Genomic DNA, 20,694 nt, shown 5'->3' on the forward strand with positions numbered 1-20,694 from the left:
GGGCCCCGTGTCACGGGGGTACTGGGTAGACTACAGCTGATTACCCAGGCCCCTGCAATATCCCTCAAACTAGGGAAACCCTGTCTGTCCCTCTCCCAGAGTTTACACTGAAGGTGTGCATGTCTGGGCCGCCAGGCCTGACCCTGAGTCCTGTTTTAGTACTAAGCTGAAACCTCCACCCGCCACCCAGTGATAAGACCTCACACCAACCCCTACAGAAAGCACAGACAGGGAAAACTAAAAACGCACCACGCCGCAGACACACAGGAAAACACTATAATGTGCACAGGGCAAAACAATACAAATATAGGAAGGAGAAATATAACGAAGGATACTACACCACCAGATACGATATTTCCTCTCCTAGACCACCACTCCAGACCGAGATCACCAGGCACAAGACACAAGCTATAATCGGCGACGCCCAAAGCCCAGCAAAACTATTTAAAGGCAATGGGCGTGACTAAGCCTCCAACCCGAGTACCAGCCAGATTAACCCGGACAATCTGGATCAATCTAGCCGGCGCCACTGAGCATATAGTGGACGAATGAGGAATTACCGCTGTCTGTCGGACGCCCTAGTGTGAACAGCGTCCGACATGACAGTACCACGCCTTCTACGGGGGACCCCATGGCCCTCACGACTTATAGGACCCGGCTTGTCCGGATGGCGGCAGTGAAACATACTGACCAGCCGGTCCGCATGTATATCCGAGGCTGGTACCCAAGACCTCTCCTCCGGCCCATAACCACGCCAGTGTACCAGGTACTGTAACGTGCGGCGCACCACTCGAGAGTCAACCACCTTGGAGACTTCAAACTCTAAACTGCCATCCACCAAGACTGGAGGAGGCATCGGCGCCGCGTCCACAGAACCCACCACCTTTTTTAATAACGATCTGTGGAACATGTTGTGAATCTTATATACCGTAGGGAGCTCCAATCGGTAGGCAACCGGGTTAATGATGGCGGCGACCCTAAACGGACCAATAAACCTAGGACCCAATTTAAAGGGCACCTGTCACCCCGTTTTTTCAGTATGAGATAAAAATACTGTTAAATAGGGCCTGAGCTGTGCATTACAACAGTGTATTTTGTGGACCCCGATTCCCCACCTATGCTGCCAAAATACGTTACCAAAGTAGCCGTTTTCGCCTGTCATCCAGGCTGGTCTGGTCAAAAGGGCGTGGTGTCTTCCCCCAGATCTTGCTTAGTTTTCCGTTGGTGGCGTAGTGGTTTGCGCATGCCCAAGGTCCCGAATCCACTGCACAGGGGAGTTAAAAGAGCGCGATGTGTACTATTTCATTGGTGATCGGTGGGGGCGGCCATCTTCCTTTGGCCGCGCGTGCGCAGAAGCGGCGCTCTGCTGGCCGCGGCTTCAGGAAAATGGCCGCGGGATGCCGCGCGTGCGCAGATGGAGATCGCGGCGGCCATTTTCCTGAAGCAGAGTTCGCATCTCGGCACAGCTCAGGCCCTATTTAACAGTATTTTTATCTCATACTGAAAAAACGGGGTGACAGGTGCCCTTTAAGGGATGGTATTTTGAGTCCTATGTTTTTTGTGGACAACCACACCCAGTCACCCACACGTCTACTGTCAGCCACACGTTTGTACCTAGCACCCACGCTCAACAGGCGCTGTTTCACTTTCCTCCAGACGGAAGACAGTTGTGCTCCTAACGGGTCCTCCTCCGGAACGCTGGAAGAGCCCCCCTGACTCAAAGTACAAAATTGAGGATGGTGCCCGTAAACACAAAAGAACGGAGACTCCCCAGAAGATTCCTGGCGGTGATTATTTATGGCAAACTCAGCCAAAGGAAGGAACGTCGACCACTCCTCCTGGTTGTCAGAAACAAAACAGCGTAAGTACTGCTCCAAATTTTGGTTCATACGCTCAGTCTGACCATTTGACTGAGGATGAAATGCCGAAGAATGCGACAACTTGATCCCCAGCCATGAGCAAAATGCTTTCCAAAATTTTGCCACAAACTGAGTACCCCTATCAGACACGATGTCAGACGGGACCCCGTGAAGTCTGACCACCTTCTGCACAAATACCTGAGCCAGAGTCTAAAGGTACCTTCACACTAAGCGACGCTGCAGCGATACAGACAACGATGCCGATCGCTGCAGCGTCGCTGTTTAGTCGCTGTGTGGTCGCTGGAGAGCTGTCACACAGACAGCTCTCCAGCGACCAACGATGCCGAAGTCCCCTGGTAACCAGGGTAAACATCGGGTTACTAAGCGCAGGGCTGCGCTTAGTAACCCGATGTTTACCCTGGTTACCATTGTAAAAGTAAAAAAAAAAAACACATACATTCCGGTGCCCGGCGTCCGCTTCCCTGCACTCCTCCTGCATCCTGTGTCAGCGCCGAACATCTCCGGCATCTCCCACAGAACAGAGCGGTGATGTCACCGCTCTGCTTTACGGCCAGCACTTACACAGGATGCAGGAGGACTGCAGGGAAGCGGACGCCGGGCACCGGAATGTGAGTATGTGTTTTTTTTTTTTTACTTTTACAATGGTAACCAGGGTAAACAGCGGGTTACTAAGCGCGGCCCTGCGCTTAGTAACCCGATGTCTACCCTGGTTACCAGTGAAGACATCGCTGGATCGGTGTCACACACACCGATTCAGAGATGTCAGCGGGAGATCCAGCGACGAAATAAAGTTCTGGACTTTCAGCAACGACCAGCGATCTCACAGCGGGATCCTGATCGCTGCTGCGTGTCAAACACAACGATATCGCTATCCAGGACGCTGCAACGTCACAGATCGTTATCGTTGTAAAGTTGCTTAGTGTGAAGGTACCTTTAGCGTTAGGCAACGAAGGCAAAGACACAAAGTGCGACATTTTTGAGAACCAATCAACAATCACCAAGATGACCGTGTTCCCAGCTGAGGAGGGCAAGTCCGTGATAAAATCCATGGAGATCTCTGTCCATGGCCTACTGGGTACCTCGAGAGGAAGTAGTGTGCCAACAGGACGGGAGCGGGGCGTCTTAGCCCTTGCGCACGTGGTGCATGCTGACGCGTATGAGACCACGTCCTGTCGGATTTTGGGCCACCAAAACTGACGCGACACCAACTCCAAAGTACCCCTAACCCCTGGGTGACCAGCCAGGACAGCATCATGATGCTCTGCCAATATCTTTAGGCGAAGATGGAGCGGTACAAATGATTTGTTAACGGGAAGTTCTGGTGGTACTTCCTCCTGAGCCTCGGCAATCTCAGCCTCAACCTCTGTCGTGAGAGCCGAGACCACTACACCTTTTTGGAGGATGGGTACCGGTTCTTCCCGAGGTTCCCCCCCGGAAAACACCTGGACAAAGCATACGCTTTGTGTTCTTAGACCCAGGTCGGTAAGTAACAAAAAAGTTGAACCGCGTGAAAAACCATGCCCAGCGAGCCTGCCTGGGGGACAGACGCTTGGCTGACTCCAAATAAAGCAAATTTTTATGGTCGGTAATAACAGTAACCTGGTCAACCGACCCCTCCAAAAAGTGTCGCCATTCCTCAAAAGCCAACTTGATAGCCAACAACTCCCTGTTGCCGATATCGTAGTTACGTTCGGCGGGCGACAGTTTCTTGGAGAAATAGGCGCATGGACGCAACTCGCTCAAGGATGAGCCTTGAGACAGCACCGCCCCCACTCCAACCTCAGACGCATCGACTTCCACGGTAAATGGTTTTTACATCCGGTTGCACCAGAATGGGAGCTGAAGCAAAACTGTTCTTCAGAAACTCGAATGCGCGCACAGCAGGCTCAGACCAGGCGGAGAAATCTGTACCTTTTTTTGTCATACCAGTGAGCGGTTTAGCAATGGTAGAAAAGTTTTTGATAAACTTTCTATAATAGTTAGAAAACCCAAGGAACCGCTTTAGCGCTTTTAGGTTATCAGGCCGTTCCCAACGCAGCACCGCTTGCACCTTAGCGGCGTCCATTTTAAACCCAGAAGCGGACACAATATAACTCAAGAAAGGCAACTCCTGAACCGCAAATACACATTTTTCCAATTTAGCATAGAGCTTATTCTCTTAGTAGCTGTAACACCTGCCTAACATGCTCTAAATCAGTATCACGGTCGCATGAATAGATGAGAATGTCATCAAGGTACACAATAACGAATTTTCCCAGGACGAGAGAACACATCGTTTATGAAATGTTGAAATACAGCAGGCGCGTTTGTCAAACCAAATGGCATCACCAGATTTTTAAAATGACCCTCAGGAGTATTAAAAGCCGTTTTCCACTCATCCCCTTGACGGACTCTTATGAGGTTGTACGTCCCCCTGAGGTCAAGCTTAGAGAACCACCTAGCACCAGCCACCTGATTGAACAGATCGGGTATCAGCGGCATAGGGTATGGGTCACGAACCGTAATCTGGTTTAACTCCCTGAAATCCAGACACGGGTGTAAACCGCCATCTTTCTTCTTAACGAAGAAGAACCCTGCTGCCACAGGCGAGGACGAAGGCCTGATGTGCCCTTTGCTCAGACTCTCAGCGATGTAGTCTTTTAAGGCTTGCCTCTCAGGACCAGAGATGTTAAACATCCTAGCTTTCGGCAATTTGGCCCCTGGTTTTAACCTAATAGTGCAGTCATAGGGACGATGTGGTGGCAATTCTGAACAACCCTTCTCAGAAAACACAACTGCGAAATCCAGCAGAGACTCAGGAATACTAGGAGTCACAGCGGACACACACGTGGCCAGGCAATTCTCCTGGCAGAATCCGCTCCACTGGATGATGTCCTGGGTTTTCCAGTCAATCACCAGGTTGTGCATAGCCAACCATGGAAAACCCAGAAATATTTGTGCAGGCAGATTACTGAGCACCCTACATGTAACTTGCTCCGAATGTAGGACCCCAATGTGGAGTTTAACCTCCGCCACAAACTCAGTAATCTCCCCCTTTGGGAGAGGAGCGGCATTGATGGTGACCACCCGGATAGGATGAGGCAGTTTTTCGATCCTAAAACCGGCTGTGCGCGCAAACTCCTCATCAATAAGATTAGTGGCAGAACCACTATCCACAAACACAGTGATTGGCAGCTCTCTGCCAGCGACTATAACTTTGGCAGGGAGCATGCATTGAGAAACCACAATGGAGGATATGCATAAGTTAAGATTGGCCTCCTCCACACCCTCTGAGCTTAGTAGTTTTTCCGCCGTTGCGCTTTTCTTAGATAGCAGAGGACAAGTATTAACATAATGACCAGTTTTACCACAGCAAAAACAGGCTCTCTGCTTCCTGAGCAAAGGGGCACGATGCTTCACATGTGACACCCCTGCGATTTGCATAGGCTCCGTGGGCTCACCTGCAGCAACCTCACGTGTACCTACACTCTCTCCCATAGGCGGCGTCTCTTGCACCCCCTGACGCAGACGGCGATCAATGCGGACAACAAGACTAGCGGATTCTAGAGAAGCAGGAGTCTCGTACATCAGAAGGGCTTTTTTAACCCTTTCTGAAACACCATGAACAAACTGACTCCGCAGCGCGGGATCATTCCACTGTGTATGCCCAGCGGCGAAATTCAGAACAGTAATCCTCCGCCATACGCTCCCCCTGGCAGATAGCGCGAATTTTAGATTCTGCTAGACCCATTCTGTCAGGATCCTCATAAATGAGTCCAAGAGCAGAAAAAAAACTCCACTGAGTTATATGCAGCAGAATCAGATGGTAAAGAAAACGCCCATGCTTGAGGATCCCCGTTCAGTAACGACAACACCAGGCCCACACACTGAGCCTCATTACCTGAGGAGATCGGGCGCATATGAAAATATAGTTTACAAGATTCACGAAAAGTAACAAATTTACTGCGTTCCCCAGCAAACCTTTCAGGTAAAGGAAACTTTGGCTCAGCAACTCTGCCTGCAGATTCAGCTTGCACATTAGATACTACTAGACCCTGTTGCTATACTGCCTGTTATGGTCTGGTGATTAAGGAGCGACATGCGACTAGCTCTGAGCAGGTGGTAACTATACCGACCGCAGTTCCTGATCTTAACACAGACACTAGCAGTAGCCGTGGGATGTTCCTGTCACTCCTGTTGTGAATTCCGTTCTGGAGCTCCCTCCTGTGGTTGCTAATGGTATTTTTGTGAGTTCTGCCCTTGGGCTCCCTCTGGTGGTTTCGAATGGAACTGCTGCTCCTTTAGGTAGCTGTAGCAGCTGCCTTCACTAATCGCCTTGCCTGGGTTTGTTATTTAAACCTGCTCTGGGCTTTAGTTCATGCCAGCTGTCAATGTTCTTGGTTGGATTTGGTTCTCTCCTTGGATTTCTCATATGGCCTGTCCTTGTCAGCAAAAGATAAGTTTTTGCTAGTTCTTGTTTGTCCATTTGCTTGGACTCTATTGCTTTGCAAATATGTCTCTTTTTGTCCAGCTTGTCACTATGTCATATTCAGGCTAGCTGGAAGCTCTGGGAAAGCAGATTTGCCCCTCCACACCGTGAGTCGGTGTGGAGTTCATTTTTGGAAACTCTGCGTGGATTTTGTAGTTTTTAATACTGACCGCACAGTATCCTTTTCTCTCTGTCTATCAAGTTTAGTATTGGCCTCCTTTGCTGAATTCTGATTTCATTTCTGTGTACGTCATTTCCCTCTCCACTCACAGTCAATATTTGTGGGGGGCTGTCTTTCCTTTTGGGGTTTTCTCTGAGGCAAGATAGCTATCTATTTCCTTCTTTAGGGGTAGTTAGTTCTTAGGCTGTGAAGAGGTGTCTAGGGAGAGTCAGGAACATCCCACGGCTATTACTAGTGTTGTTGTTAGGATTAGGGACTGCGGTCAGTAGCGATACCACCTTCTCAGAGCTCGTCCCATGTTGCGTTTTAGCCACCAGGTCATAACAGTACAGCTGGCCCCCAATGTGTTAAATGCATCTCAAAAGAGGGAAAAGAAAGTTCTGAGTCATTTTTTTTCCTTTGTAGCTTGTTTTGTCTTTTTTTTCCCCTTAATCTCTGGGTGGTTCAGGATTTTGGTGCTGATATGGAGGTTCAGGGTCTGTCCTTGCGCGTGGATCAACTCGCTGCAAGGGTACAGAGTATTCAAGATTATGTTGTCCAGACTCCGGTATTAGAGCCTAGAATTCCTATTCCTGATTTATTTTCTGGGGATAGATCTAAATTTTTGAACTTTAAAAATAATTGCAGATTGTTTGTTTTTTGCTCTGAGACCCCGTTCCTCTGGTGACCCCATTCAGCAGGTGAAGATTGTTATTTCTTTGCTGCGTGGCGACCCGCAGGACTGGGCATTCTCCCTTGAGCCAGGAAATCCTGCATTGTTCAATATTGACGCATTTTTTCAAGCGCTCGGATTGCTGTATGACGAGCCTAATTCTGTGGATCAGGCAGAAAAAACTTTGCTGGCTCTGTGTCAGGGTCAGGAAGCAGCAGAAGTATACTGCCAGAAATTTAGAAAGTGGTCTGTGCTCACAAAATGGAATGATTATGCCCTGGCAGCGATTTTCAGAAAGGGTCTTTCTGAAGCCCTTAAAGATGTTATGGTGGGGTTTTCTATGCCTGCTGGTCTGAATGAGTCAATGTCTTTGGCCATTCAGATTGATCGGCGCTTGCGCGAGCGCAAGGTGGTGCACCATATGGCAGTGTCCTCTGAGCAGAGTCCTGAGCCTATGCAATGTGATAGGATTTGGACTAGAGCAGAAAGGCAGAAATTCAGACGTCAGATTGGCCTGTGTTTTTACTGTGGTGATTCTGCTCATGCTATTTCTGATTGCCCTAAGCGTACTAAGAGAGTCCCTGGGTCTGTTTCCATTAGTACTGTACAGCCTAAATTTATCTTGTCTGTGACCCTGATTTGCTCATTGTCGTCCTTTTCTGTTATGGCATTTGTGGATTCTGGCGCTGCCCTGAACTTAATGGACTTAGAATTTGCCAAGCGCTGTGGTTTTTCCTTGGAGCCTTTGCAGAGTCCTATTCCCTTAAGGGGGATTGATGCTACGCCATTGGCCAAGAATAAACCTCAGTACTGGACACAGTTAACCATGTACATGGCTCCAGCACATCAGGAAAATATTCGCTTTTTGGTGTTGCATAATTTGCATGATGTTGTTGTGCTGGGTTTTCCATGGTTACAGTTACATAATCCAGTGCTGGATTGGAGATCTACACTCACCGGCCACTTTATTAGGTACACCATGCTAGTAACGGGTTGGACCCCCTTTTGCCTTCAGAACTGCCTCAATTCTTCGTGGCATAGATTCAACAAGGTGCTGGAAGCATTCCTCAGAGATTTTGGTCCATATTGACATGATGGCATCACACAGTTGACGCAGATTTGTCGGCTGCACATCCCAAAGATGCTCCATACAAGGCAGGATTGATCCATGCTTTCATGTTGTTTACGCCAAATTCTGACCCTACCATCCGAATGTCGCAGCAGAAATCGAGACTCATCAGACCAAGCAACGTTTTTCCAATCTTCTACTGTCCAATTTCGATGAGCTTGTACAAATTGTAGCCTCAGTTTCCTGTTCTTAGCTGAAAGGAGTGGTACCCGGTGTGGTCTTCTGCTGCTGTAGCCCATCTGCCTCAAAGTTCGACGCACTGTGCGTTCAGAGATGCTCTTAGGCCTACCTTGGTTGTAACGGGTGGTGATTTGAGTCACTGTTGCCTTTCTATCAGCTCGAACCAGTCTGCCCATTCTCCTCTGACCTCTGGCATCAACAAGGCATTTCCGCCCACAGAACTGCCGCTCACTGGATTTTTTTTCTTTTTCGGACCATTCTCTGTAAACCCTAGAGATGGTTGTGCGTGAAAATCCCAGTAGATCAGCAGTTTCTGAAATACTCAGACCAGCCCTTCTGGCACCAACAACCATGCCACGTTCAAAGGCACTCAAATCACCTTTCTTCCCCATACTGATGCTCGGTTTGAACTACAGGAGATTGTTTTGACCATGTCTACATGACTAAATGCACTGAGTTGCCACCATGTGATTGGCTGATTAGAAATTAAGTGTTAACAAGAAGTTGGACAAGTGTACCTAATAAAGTGGCCAGTGAGTGTATGTCTGTAACTGGTTGGGGTTGTCAGGGGATACATAGTGATATTCCTTTGATGTCCATTTCCTCGTCCCCTTCTTCTGAAGTTCCTGAGTTTTTGTCGGATTTCCAGGATATATTTGATGAGCCCAAGTCCAGTTCCCTGCCTCCTCATAGGGACTGCGATTGTGCCATTAATTTGATTCCTGGCTGTAAGTTCCCTAAGGGCCGACTTTTCAATCTGTCTGTACCAGAGCATGCCGCTATGCGAAGTTATGTAAAGGAGTCCTTGGAGAAGGGGCATATTCGCCCGTCTTCGTCACCGTTGGGAGCGGGATTTTTTTTTGTTGCCAAGAAGGATGGCTCCTTGAGACCCTGTATAGATTATCGCCTTCTCAATAAGATCACTGTCAAATTCCAGTACCCTTTACCTTTACTTTCTGATTTGTTTGCTCGGATTAAGGGTGCCAGTTGGTTTACTAAAATCGACCTTCGAGGGGCGTATAATCTCGTGCGTATTAAACAAGGTGATGAATGGAAAACAGCATTTAATATGCCCGAAGGCCATTTTGAATATCTTGTGATGCCATTCGGGCTCTCTAATGCTCCATCGGTATTTCAGTCCTTTATGCATGATATCTTCCAGAATTATCTGGATAAATTCATGATTGTGTATTTGGATGATATTTTGGTTTTCTCCGATGATTGGGAGTCTCATGTGAAGCAGGTTAGAATGGTATTTCAGGTCCTTCGTGCTAATGCGTTGTTTGTGTTATCTGGATAAATTCATGATTGTGTATTTGGATGATATTTTGGTTTTCTCCGATGATTGGGAGTCTCATGTGAAGCAGGTTAGAATGGTATTTCAGGTCCTTCGTGCTAATGCGTTGTTTGTGAAGGGGACTAAGTGCCTCTTTGGAGTTCAGAAGGTTTCTTTTTTGGGTTTCATTTTTTCTCCCTCGGCTATTGAAATGGACCCTCTTAAAGTCCAGGCCATTCATGATTGGACTCAACCTACATCTGTAAAGAGCCTTCAGAAATTTTTGGGCTTTGCCAATTTTTATCGCCCCTTTATTGCTAATTTTTCTAGTGTGGTGAAGCCTCTGACCGATTTGACGAGGAAGGGCGCTGATGTGATAAATTGGTCCTCTGCGGCTGTTGAGGCCTTTCAGGAGCTTTAACGTCGTTTTACTTCTGCCCCTGTGTTGCGTCAGCCAGATGTTTCTCTCCCTTTTCAGGTTGAGGTTGATGCTTCTGAGTTTGGGGCAGGGGCCGTTTTGTCTCAGAGAAATTCTGATGGCTCTTTGATGAAACCATGTGCTTTCTTCTCCAGAAAGTTTTCGCCTGCTGAGCGTAATTATGATGTCGGCAATCGGGAGTTGTTGGCTATGAAGTGGGCATTTGAGGAGTGGCGACATTGGCTTGAGGGAGCCAAGCATCGCGTGGTGGTCTTGACTGATCATAAGAATCTGATTTACCTCGAGTCTGCTAAGCGGTTGAATCCTAGACAAGCTCGGTGGTCTCTGTTTTTCTCACGTTTTGATTTTGTGGTCTCGTATATTCCGGGATCTAAGAATGTGAAGGCTGATGCCCTTTCTAGGAGTTTTTTGCCTGATTCTCCAGGAGTTCTTGAGCCGGCTGGGATCCTCAAGGAGGGGGTGATTCTTTCTGCCATCTCCCCTGATTTGCGGCGGGTACTTCAGGAGTTTCAGGCTGATAAACCTGACCGCTGTCCTGTGGGGAAACTGTTTGTTCCTGATAGATGGACTAGCAGGGTAATTTCTGAGGTTCATTGTTCGGTGTTGGCTGGTCACCCTGGGATTTTCGGTACCAGAGATTTGGTGGCTAGGTCCTTTTGGTGGCCTTCCTTGTCGCGGGATGTGCGTTCGTTTGTGCAGTCCTGTGGGACCTGTGCTCGGGCTAAGCCTTGCTGTTCCCGTGCCAGTGGGTTGCTTTTGCCTTTGCCTATTCCTGAGAGGCCCTGGACGCATATTTCCATGGATTTTATTTCTGATCTTCCTGTTTCTCAGAAGATGTCTGTCATCTGGGTGGTTTGTGACCGGTTTTCTAAGATGGTCCATTTGGTACCGTTGCCTAAGTTGCCTTCCTCCTCTGATTTGGTTCCATTATTTTTTCAGCATGTGGTTCGTTTGCATGGTATTCCGGAGAATATTGTGTCTGACAGAGGTTCCCAGTTCGTTTCTAGGTTTTGGCGGTCCTTTTGTGCTAGAATGGGCATTGATTTGTCTTTTTCTTCAGCATTCCATCCTCAGACAAATGGCCAAACGGAGCGAACCAATCAGACCTTGGAAACCTATTTGAGATGCTTCGTGTCTGCTGATCAGGATGATTGGGTGACCTTTTTGCCGTTGGCCGAGTTTGCCCTTAATAATCGGGCTAGTTCGGCTACCTTGGTTTCGCCTTTCTTTTGTAACTTTGGTTTTCATCCTCGTTTTTCTTCGGGGCATCTTGAGCCTTCTGACTGTCCTGGTGTGGATTCTGTGGTGGACAGGTTGCAGCAAATTTGGACTCATGTGATGGACAATTTGACGTTGTCTCAGGAAAAGGCTCAACGTTTTGCTAACAGTCGTCGGTGTGTTGGTCCCCGACTTCGTGTTGGTAATTTGGTCTGGTTGTCTTCTCGTCATGTTCCTATGAAGGTTTCTTCCCCTAAGTTCAAGCCTCGCTTTATTGGGCCTTATAAGATTTCTGAAATTATCAATCCGGTGTCTTTTCATTTGGCCCTTCCAGCTTCCTTTTCCATTCATAATGTGTTCCATAGATCCTTGTTGCGGAGATATGTGGTACCTATGGTTCCCTCCGTTGATCCTACTGCTACGGTGTTGGTTGAGGGGGAATTGGAATATGTGGTGGAGAAGATTTTGGATTCTCGTTTTTCGAGGCGGAAGCTTCAGTATCTGGTCAAGTGGAAGGGTTATGGCCAGGAGGATAATTCTTGGGTTGTTGCCTCCGATGTTCATGCTTCCGATTTGGTTCGTGCTTTTCATTTGGCTCATCCTGATCGGCCTGGGAGCTCTGGTGAGGGTTCGGTGACCCCTCCTCAGGGGGGGGGGGTACTGTTGTGAATTCCGTTCTGGAGCTCCCTCCTGTGGTTGCTAATGGTATTTTTGTGAGTTCTGCCCTTGGGCTCCCTCTTCTGCTCCTTTAGGTAGCTGTAGCAGCTGCCTTCACTAATCGCCATGCCTGGGTTTGTTATTTAAACCTGCTCTGGGCTTTAGTTCATGCCAGCTGTCAATGTTCTTGGTTGGATTTGGTTCTCTCCTTGGATTTCTCATATGGCCTGTCCTTGTCAGCAAAAGATAAGTTTTTGCTAGTTCTTGTTTGTCCATTTGCTTGGACTCTATTGCTTTGCAAATATGTCTCTTTTTGTCCAGCTTGTCACTATGTCATATTCAGGCTAGCTGGAAGCTCTGGGAAAGCAGATTTGCCCCTCCACACCGTGAGTCGGTGTGGAGTTCATTTTTGGAAACTCTGCGTGGATTTTGTAGTTTTTAACCCCTTCCCGACCTTTGACGCATACGCTGCGTCATGAAAGTCGGTGCCAATCCGACCTGTGACGCAGCGTATGCGTCATGGAATGATCGCGTCCCTGCAGATCGGGTGAAAGGGTTAACTCCAATTTCACCCGATCTGCAGGGACAGGGGGAGTGGTGCTTCAGCCCAGGGGGGGGTGGCTTCACCCCCTCGTGGCTACGATCGCTCTGATTGGCTGTTGAAAGTGAAACTGCCAATCAGAGCGATTTGTAATATTTCACCCCAAAAAACGGTGAAATATTACAATCCAGCCATGGCCGATGCTGCAATATGATCGGCCATGGCTGGAAAACCTGATCTGCCCCCCCCCCCCCCACCGCCACCGATCGCCCCCCCAGTCCTCCGTTATGTGGTCCGGTCCCCTCCGTCCGCCTGCCCGCTCCCCCGTCCTCCTGTCCGCTCCCTCCTTGCTCGGATCCACCCCCCCTGTGCTCCGAACAACCCCCCTGTGCTCCGATCCACCCCTTCATACTTACCGATCCTCCCGGTGTCCGTACGTCTCCTCGCTGGGCGCCGCCATCTTCCAAGATGGCGGGCGCACTGTGCATGCCAGCCGGCAGATTCGTTCCATGTACATTTTGATCACTGTGATAAAACCTCACAGTGATCAAAATAAAAAAAATAGTAAATGACCCCCCCCCCCTTTATCACCCCCATAGGTAGGGACAATAATAAAAAAAAGAAAATATATTTTTTTTCTTTTTCCACTAGGGTTAGGGTTAGAACTAGGGTTAGGGGTAGGGTTAGGGGTAGGGTTAGGGTTAGGGTTAGGGCATGTGCACACAGTGCGGATTTGGCTGCGGATCCACAACGGATTGGCTGCTGCGAATTCGTAGCAGTTTTCCATCAGGTTTACAGTACCATGTACACCTATGGAAAACCAAATCCGCTGTGCCCATGGTGCGGAAAATTCCGTGCGGAAACGCAGCGTTGTATTTTCCGCAGCATGTCAATTCTTTGTGCGGTTTCCGCAGCGTTTTACACCGGTTCCTCAACAGGAATCCGCAGGTGAAATTCGCACAAAAAAACACTGGAAATCCTCTGTAAATCTGCAGGTAAAACGCAGTGCCTTTTACCTGCAGATTTTTCAAAAATCGTGCGGAAAAATCTCACACGAATCCGCAACGTTGGCACATAGCCTTAGGGTTAGGGTTGAAATTAGAGTTAGGGTTGGAATTAGGGCTAGGGTTGGAAATAGGGTTAAGATTAGGCTTGTGGTTAGGGTTACGGATAGGGTTAGGAGTGTGTTGGGGTTACAGTTGTGGTTAGGGTTGGGATTAGGGTTAGGGTTGGGATTAGGGTTAGGGTTGGGATTAGGGTTACGGGTGTGTTGGGGTTAGGGTTGTGATTAGGGTTAGGGCTACAGTTGGGATTAGGGGTGTGTTGGGGTTAATGTTGAAGTTAGAATTGAGGGGTTTCCACTGTTTGGGCACATCAGGGGTCTCCAAACGCAACATGGCACCACCATTGATTCCAGCCAATCTTGCTTTCAAAAAGTCAAATGGTAATCCCTCCCTTCCAAGCCCCGACGTGCGCCCAAACAGTGGTTTACCCCCACATATGAGGTATCAGCGTACTCAGGACAAATTGGACAACAACGTTCGTGGTCCAGTTTCTCCTTTTACCCTTGGGAAAATAAAAAAATTGTTGCGAAAAGATCATTTTTGTGACTAAAAAGTTAAATGTTAATTTATTCCTTCCATGTTGCTTCTGCTGCTGTGAAACACCTGAAGGGTTAATAAACTTCTTGAATATGGTTTTGAGCACCTTGAGGGGTGCAGTTTTTAGAATGGTGTCACTTTTGGGTATTTTCAGCCATATAGAACCCTCAAACTGACTTCAAATGTGAGGTGGTCCCTAAAAAAAAATGGTTTTGTAAATTTTGTTGTAAAAATGAAAAATCACTGGTCAAATTTTAACCCTTATAACTTCCTAGCAAAAAAAAATGTGTTTCCAAAAATGTGCTGATGCAAAGTAGACATGTGGGAAATGTTATTTATTAACTATTTTGTGTCACATAACTCTCTGGTTTAACAGAATAAAAATTCAAAATGTGAAAATTGCAAAATTTTCAAAATTTTTGCTAAATTTCCATTTTTTTCACAAGTAAACTCAGAAATTATCGACCTAAATTTACCACTAACATGAAGCCCAATATGTCACGAAAAAACAGTCTCAGAATCGCTAGGATCCGTTGAAGCGTTCCTGAGTTATTACCTCATAAAGGGACACTGGTCAGAATTGCAAAAAACGGCAAGGTCATTAAGGCCAAAATAGGCTGGGTCATGAAGGGGTTAATACTGACCGCACAGTATCCTTTTCTCTCTGTCTATCAAGTTTAGTATTGGCCTCCTTTGCTGAATTCTGATTTCATTTCTGTGTACGTCATTTCCCTCTCCACTCACAGTCAATATTTGTGGGGGACTGTCTTTCCTTTTGGGGTTTTCTCTGAGGCAAGATAGCTTTCTATTTCCTTCTTTAGGGGTAGTTAGTTCTTAGGCTGTGAAGAGGTGTCTAGGGAGAGTCAGGAACATCCCACGGCTATTACTAGTGTTGTTGTTAGGATTAGGGACTGCGGTCAGTAGCGATACCACCTTCTCAGAGCTCGTCCCATGTTGCGTTTTAGCCACCAGGTCATATCAGTGTGGCCTCTTAACCACCAGGTCATAACACACTCCCTGGACACCTCGTCACAGCCGGAGATCTAGCTACCCCTAAAGGTAGAAGCAGGAAAGCTATCTTGCCTCAGAGAAAATCCCCAAAGGATAGGACAGCCCCCCACAAATAATGACTGTGAGAGGAGAAGGAAATGACATACGTAGTATGAAACAAGATTTAGCAAAGGAGGCCACTACTAGCTAGAAAGAATTAGTACAGGACAGAACACTGTGCGGTCAGTAATAAAAACTAGAAAAAGTCCACCGCAGAGAAATGCAAAAATCTCCACACCTGACTAAAGGTGTGGAGGGCAAACTCTGCTGCCCAGAGCTTCCAGCTTAGCTGATTAGATACATACTGATAAGCTGGACAAATGAGCAAAACATAGAAAGTGCTAAACAACAAAGTCCACAACAAGTGAACTGCAAAAAGACAAGCAAGGACTTAGCTTTGCTGAAATGGTCAGAGTGACAGGGAAATCCTCAGAGAGCCATGACTCCAAGCTCAACAATTGACAACTGGCATTGAATTAGGGAAAAGGCCAGACTAATATAGCAGAGCCAGAAAGACGATCAGTGAAAACAGCTGCTGATACTAAATCCAAGAAGCAGCCATACCACTCAAAACCACAGGAGGGAGCCCAAGAGCAGAACTCACAAAAATGCTACTTATAACCACCGGAGGGAGCCCAAGAGCGGAATTCACAACAGTACCCCCCCTTGAGGAGGGGCACCGAACCCTCACCAGAGCCCCCAGGCCGATCAGGACGAGCCAAATGAAAAGCACGAACCAAATCGGCGGCATGGACATCGGAGGCAACCACCCAAGAATTATCCTCCTGGCCATAACCCTTCCACTTGACAAGATACTGAAGCCTCCGCCTCGAAAAACGAGAATCCAACATTTTCTCAACCACATATTCCAACTCCCCCTCAACCAACACCAGGGCAGGAGGATCAACAGATGGAACAACGGGTACCACATATCTCCGCAACAAAGATCTATGGAAAACATTGTGGATGGCAAAAGAGGCTGGAAGGGCCAAACGAAAAGACACTGGATTGATAATCTCAGAAATCTTATAAGGACCAATAAACCGAGGCTTGAACTTAGGGGAAGAAACCTTCATAGGAACATGACGAGAGGATAACCAGACCAAATCCCCCACACGAAGCCGAGGACCAACACACCGACGGCGGTTAGCAAAATGCTGAGCCTTTTCCTGAGACAACGTCAAATTGTCTACCACATGAGTCCAAATCTGCTGCAACCTGTCCATCACAGAATCCACACCAGGACAATCAGAAGGCTCAACCTGCCCTGAAGAAAAACGAGGATGGAAACCAAAATTACAAAAGAAAGGCGAAACCAAAGTAGCCGAACTGGCCCGATTATTAAGGGCAAACTCGGCCAACGGCAAGAAAGCCACCCAATCATCCTGATCAGCAGACACAAAGCATCTCAAATAGGTTTCCAAGGTTTGGTTAGTTCGCTCAGCTTGGCCATTTGTCTGAGGATGGAACGCCGAAGAAAAAGACAAATTAATGCCCATCTTAGCACAAAAGGCCCGCCAAAACCTGGAAACAAACTGGGAACCTCTGTCAGACACAATATTCTCTGGAATGCCATGCAAACGAACCACATGCTGAAAAAATAATGGAACCAAATCAGAGGAGGAAGGCAATTTAGGCAAAGGTACCAAATGGACCATTTTAGAGAACCGGTCACAAACCACCCAGATAACAGACATCCTCTGGGACACAGGTAGATCCGAAATAAAATCCATGGAAATATGCGTCCAAGGCCTCTCCGGGACAGGCAAAGGCAAAAGCAACCCACTAGCGCGGGAACAGCAAGGCTTAGCCCGGGCACAAGTCCCACAGGACTGCACAAAAGAACGCACATCCCGCGACAAGGAAGGCCACCAAAAGGACCTAGCAACCAAATCTCTGGTACCAAAAATCCCAGGATGACCGGCCAACACAGAACAATGGACCTCAGAAATTACCTTACTTGTCCATCTATCAGGAACAAACAGCTTCCCCACAGGACAGCGGTCAGGTTTATCAGCCTGAAATTCCTGAAGCGCCCGCCGCAAATCGGGAGATGGCAGACAGAATCACCCCTTCCCTAAGAATGCCAACCGGCTCAAGGACTCCAGGAGAATCAGGCAAAAGACTCCTAGAGAGGGCATCCGCTTTAACATTCTTAGATCCTGGAAGATATGAGACCACAAAATCAAAACGGGAGAAAAACAGGGACCACCGAGCCTGTCTAGGGCTCAGCCGCTTGGCCGACTCGAGGTAAATCAGATTCTTATGATTGGTCAAGACCACAATGCGGTGCTTGGCTCCCTCAAGCCAATGTCGCCACTCCTCAAATGCCCACTTCATAGCCAACAACTCCCGATTGCCGACATCATAATTGCGTTCCGCAGGCGAAAACTTTCGGGAAAAGAAGGCACATGGCTTCATCAAGGAACCATCAGAATTCCTCTGTGACAAAACGGCCCCTGCCCCAATCTCAGAAGCGTCAACCTCAACCTGAAAAGGAAGAGAAACATCCGGCTGACGCAAGACAGGGGCAGAAGTAAATCGGCGTTTAAGCTCCTGAAAGGCCTCAACAGCCTCAGAGGACCAATTAGTCACATCAGCGCCTTTCTTCGTCAAATTGGTCAGTGGTTTAACCACACTAGAGAAGTTGGCAATGAAACAGCGATAAAAATTAGCAAAGCCCAAAAATTTCTGAAGGCTCTTCACAGATGTGGGTTGAATCCAGTCATGAATGGCTTGGACCTTAACAGAATCCATTTCTATAGTCGAAGGAGAAAAAATAAACCCCAAAAAAGAGACCTTCTGAACTCCAAATAGGCACTTAGACCCCTTCACAAATAGAGCATTATCACGAAGGATCTGGAATACCATCCTGACCTGCTTCACATGAGACTCCCAATCATTGGAAAAAATCAAAATATCATCCAAATACACAATCAAGAATTTGTCAAGATAATTGCGGAAAATATCATGCATAAAGGACTGAAATAAAGAAGGAGCATTAGAAAGCCCGAAAGGCATCACCAGGTATTCAAAATGGCCTTCGGGCGTATTTAATGCAGTTTTCCATTCGTCACCCTGTTTAATACGAACAAGATTATATGCCCCTCGAAGGTCAATCTTGGTAAACCAACTAGCCCCCTTAATCCGAGCAAACAAATCAGAGAGCAAAGGTAAAGGGTATTGGAATTTGACCGTGATCTTATTAAGAAGGCGATAATCAATACAGGGTCTCAAGGATCCTTCTTGGCAACAAAAAAGAATCCCGCTCCCAATGGTGACGAAGACGGCCGAATATGCCCCTTCTCTAAAGACTCCTTTACATAGCTCCGCATGGCGGTATGTTCAGGCACAGACAGGTTGAAAAGTCGGCCCTTAGGGAACTTACAGCCAGGAATCAAGTCAATAGCACAATCACAGTCCCTATGTGGATATGTGGAGGAAGAGAACTGGACTTGGGCTCATCAAATACATCCTGGAAATCTGACAAAAATTCAGGAACATCAGAAGAGGGGGAAGAGGAAATTGACATTAAAGGAACGTCACTATGTACCCCTTGACAACCCCAACTAGTCACAGACATTGATTTCCAATCCAGCACTGGATTGTGTACTTGTAACCATGGAAAACCCAGTACAACAACATCATGTAAATTATGCAACACCAGAAAACGGAAATCTTCCTGATGTGCTGGAGCCATGCACATAGTCAGCTGAGTCCAATACTGAGGTTTATTCTTGGCCAACGGTGTAGCATCAATACCCCTTATGGGTATGGGACTCTGCAAAGGCTGCAAAGAAAAACCACAGCGCCTAGCGAATTCTAAGTCCATTAAGTTCAGAGCAGCGCCCGAATCCACAAATGCCATGAGAGAAAAAGATGACAATGAGCAAATCAGGGTCACAGACAGGAGAAACTTAGTCTGCACAGTACTAATGGTAACAGATCTAGCAACCCTCTTAATACGCTTAGGGCAATCAGAAATAGCATGAGCAGAATCCCCACAGTAAAAACACAGCCCATTCTGACGTCTGTATCCCCTCTGTTCCGCTCTAGTCAAAATCCTATCACATTGCATGGGCTCAGGACTCTGCTCCGAGGACGATGCCATATGGTGCACCACTTTGCGTTCGCGCAGGCGCCGATCAATCTGAATGGCCAGAGACATAGATTCGCTCAAACCAACAGGCGTGGGGAACCCCACCATAACATCTTTAACCCCTTAACGACCGCCAATACGCCTTTTAACGGCGGCCGCTAAGGGTACTTAAACCACAGCGCCGTTAATTAACGGCGCTGTGGAAAAAGTGAATAGCGCCCCCCAGAGTCGGATTTTCTCTGGGGTCTCGGTTTCCGAGGGTAGCCGAGACCCCAGAGAACATGATTCGGGGGGTTGTTACTGACCCCCGAGTTGCGATCGCCGGTAATTAACCATTTACCGGCGGTCGCAACAACAACAAAAAAAAACGCGATTTGCCATTTAATTTCTCTGTCCTCCGATGTGATCGCACATCAGAGGACAGAGAAATAGGGTCCCCGATGGCCCCCGATAGCCCCCCAATACTCACCTATCTCCCCCGGTGCTCCTCGTGGCTCGCGATGGGCCCGCCATCTTTTTTCCGGGGAAAAAATGGCGGCCGCACGCGCAGTGCGCCCGCTGCCCGGCACCCGGAAGATCTTTGGGGTCTCGGCTGCCGGGGGTAGCCGAGACCCCAAAGAACATGATCGGGGTCGGTTTGCACCGACCCCTGTTTTGCGATCGCCGGTAATTAACAGTTTACCGGCGACCGCAAAAAAAAAAAAAAAGCGATCTGTAATTCTCTGTCCTCTGATGTGATCGCACATCAGAGGACAGAGAAATAGGGGGATTCGGGGACCCTATCATACTCACCCGGTGTCCCTGGGTCCTCTTCTGTCTCCTCCTGCCGGCCGGCTTTTTCCTCATGGCGGGCACATGCGCAGTGCGCCCGCCATCTGCTGCCATCTGCCGGCCGGCAGGAGAGACGAGTTGGGGCTAAAATTAGGGTTAGGGCTAGGGTTAGGGCTAGGGTTAGGGTTAGGGTTGGGGCTAAATTTTAGGGTTAGGGCTAGGGTTAGGGCTAGGGTTAGAGTTAGGGTTAGGGCTAGGGTTAGGATTAGGGTTGGGGCTAAATTAAGGGTTAGGGTTAGGCTACTTTCACACTAGCGTTTTTTGGCTTCCGTCGCAATGCGTCGTTGGAGAAAAAACGCATCCTGCAAAAGTGCTTGCAGGATGCGTTTTTTCTCCATTGGCTTGCATTAGCGACGCATTGCGACGGATTGCCACACGTCGCATCCGTCGTGCGACGGATGCGTCGTGCTTTGGCGGACCGTCGGCACAAAAAAAGCTACATGTAACTTTTTTGTGCGACGTGTCCGCCATTTCCGACCGCGCATGCACGGC

The 20,694-nt window shown here is 47.9% G+C and overlaps 1 protein-coding gene across 7 annotated transcripts in view; it reads left to right on the plus strand.

Moving 5' to 3' along the window:
• The window catches only part of LOC143767833 (farnesyl pyrophosphate synthase-like), a 456,633-nt gene that overhangs the window by 344,419 nt on the left and 91,520 nt on the right, over window positions 1-20,694 (plus strand). Inside the window, exon 2 of one of the 7 annotated variants that reach the window (XM_077256364.1) lies at window positions 1,657-1,861. The exons of the other annotated variants lie outside the window; for them this stretch is intronic. The gene's annotated coding sequence lies outside the window, so the exon portion shown is untranslated. The remainder of the gene's footprint in view (window positions 1-1,656; window positions 1,862-20,694) is intronic. 7 annotated transcript variants of the gene reach the window in all.

Source organism: Ranitomeya variabilis, chromosome 1 (assembly GCF_051348905.1).
Source record: "Ranitomeya variabilis isolate aRanVar5 chromosome 1, aRanVar5.hap1, whole genome shotgun sequence".
Classification (NCBI taxonomy): domain Eukaryota; kingdom Metazoa; phylum Chordata; class Amphibia; order Anura; family Dendrobatidae; genus Ranitomeya; species Ranitomeya variabilis.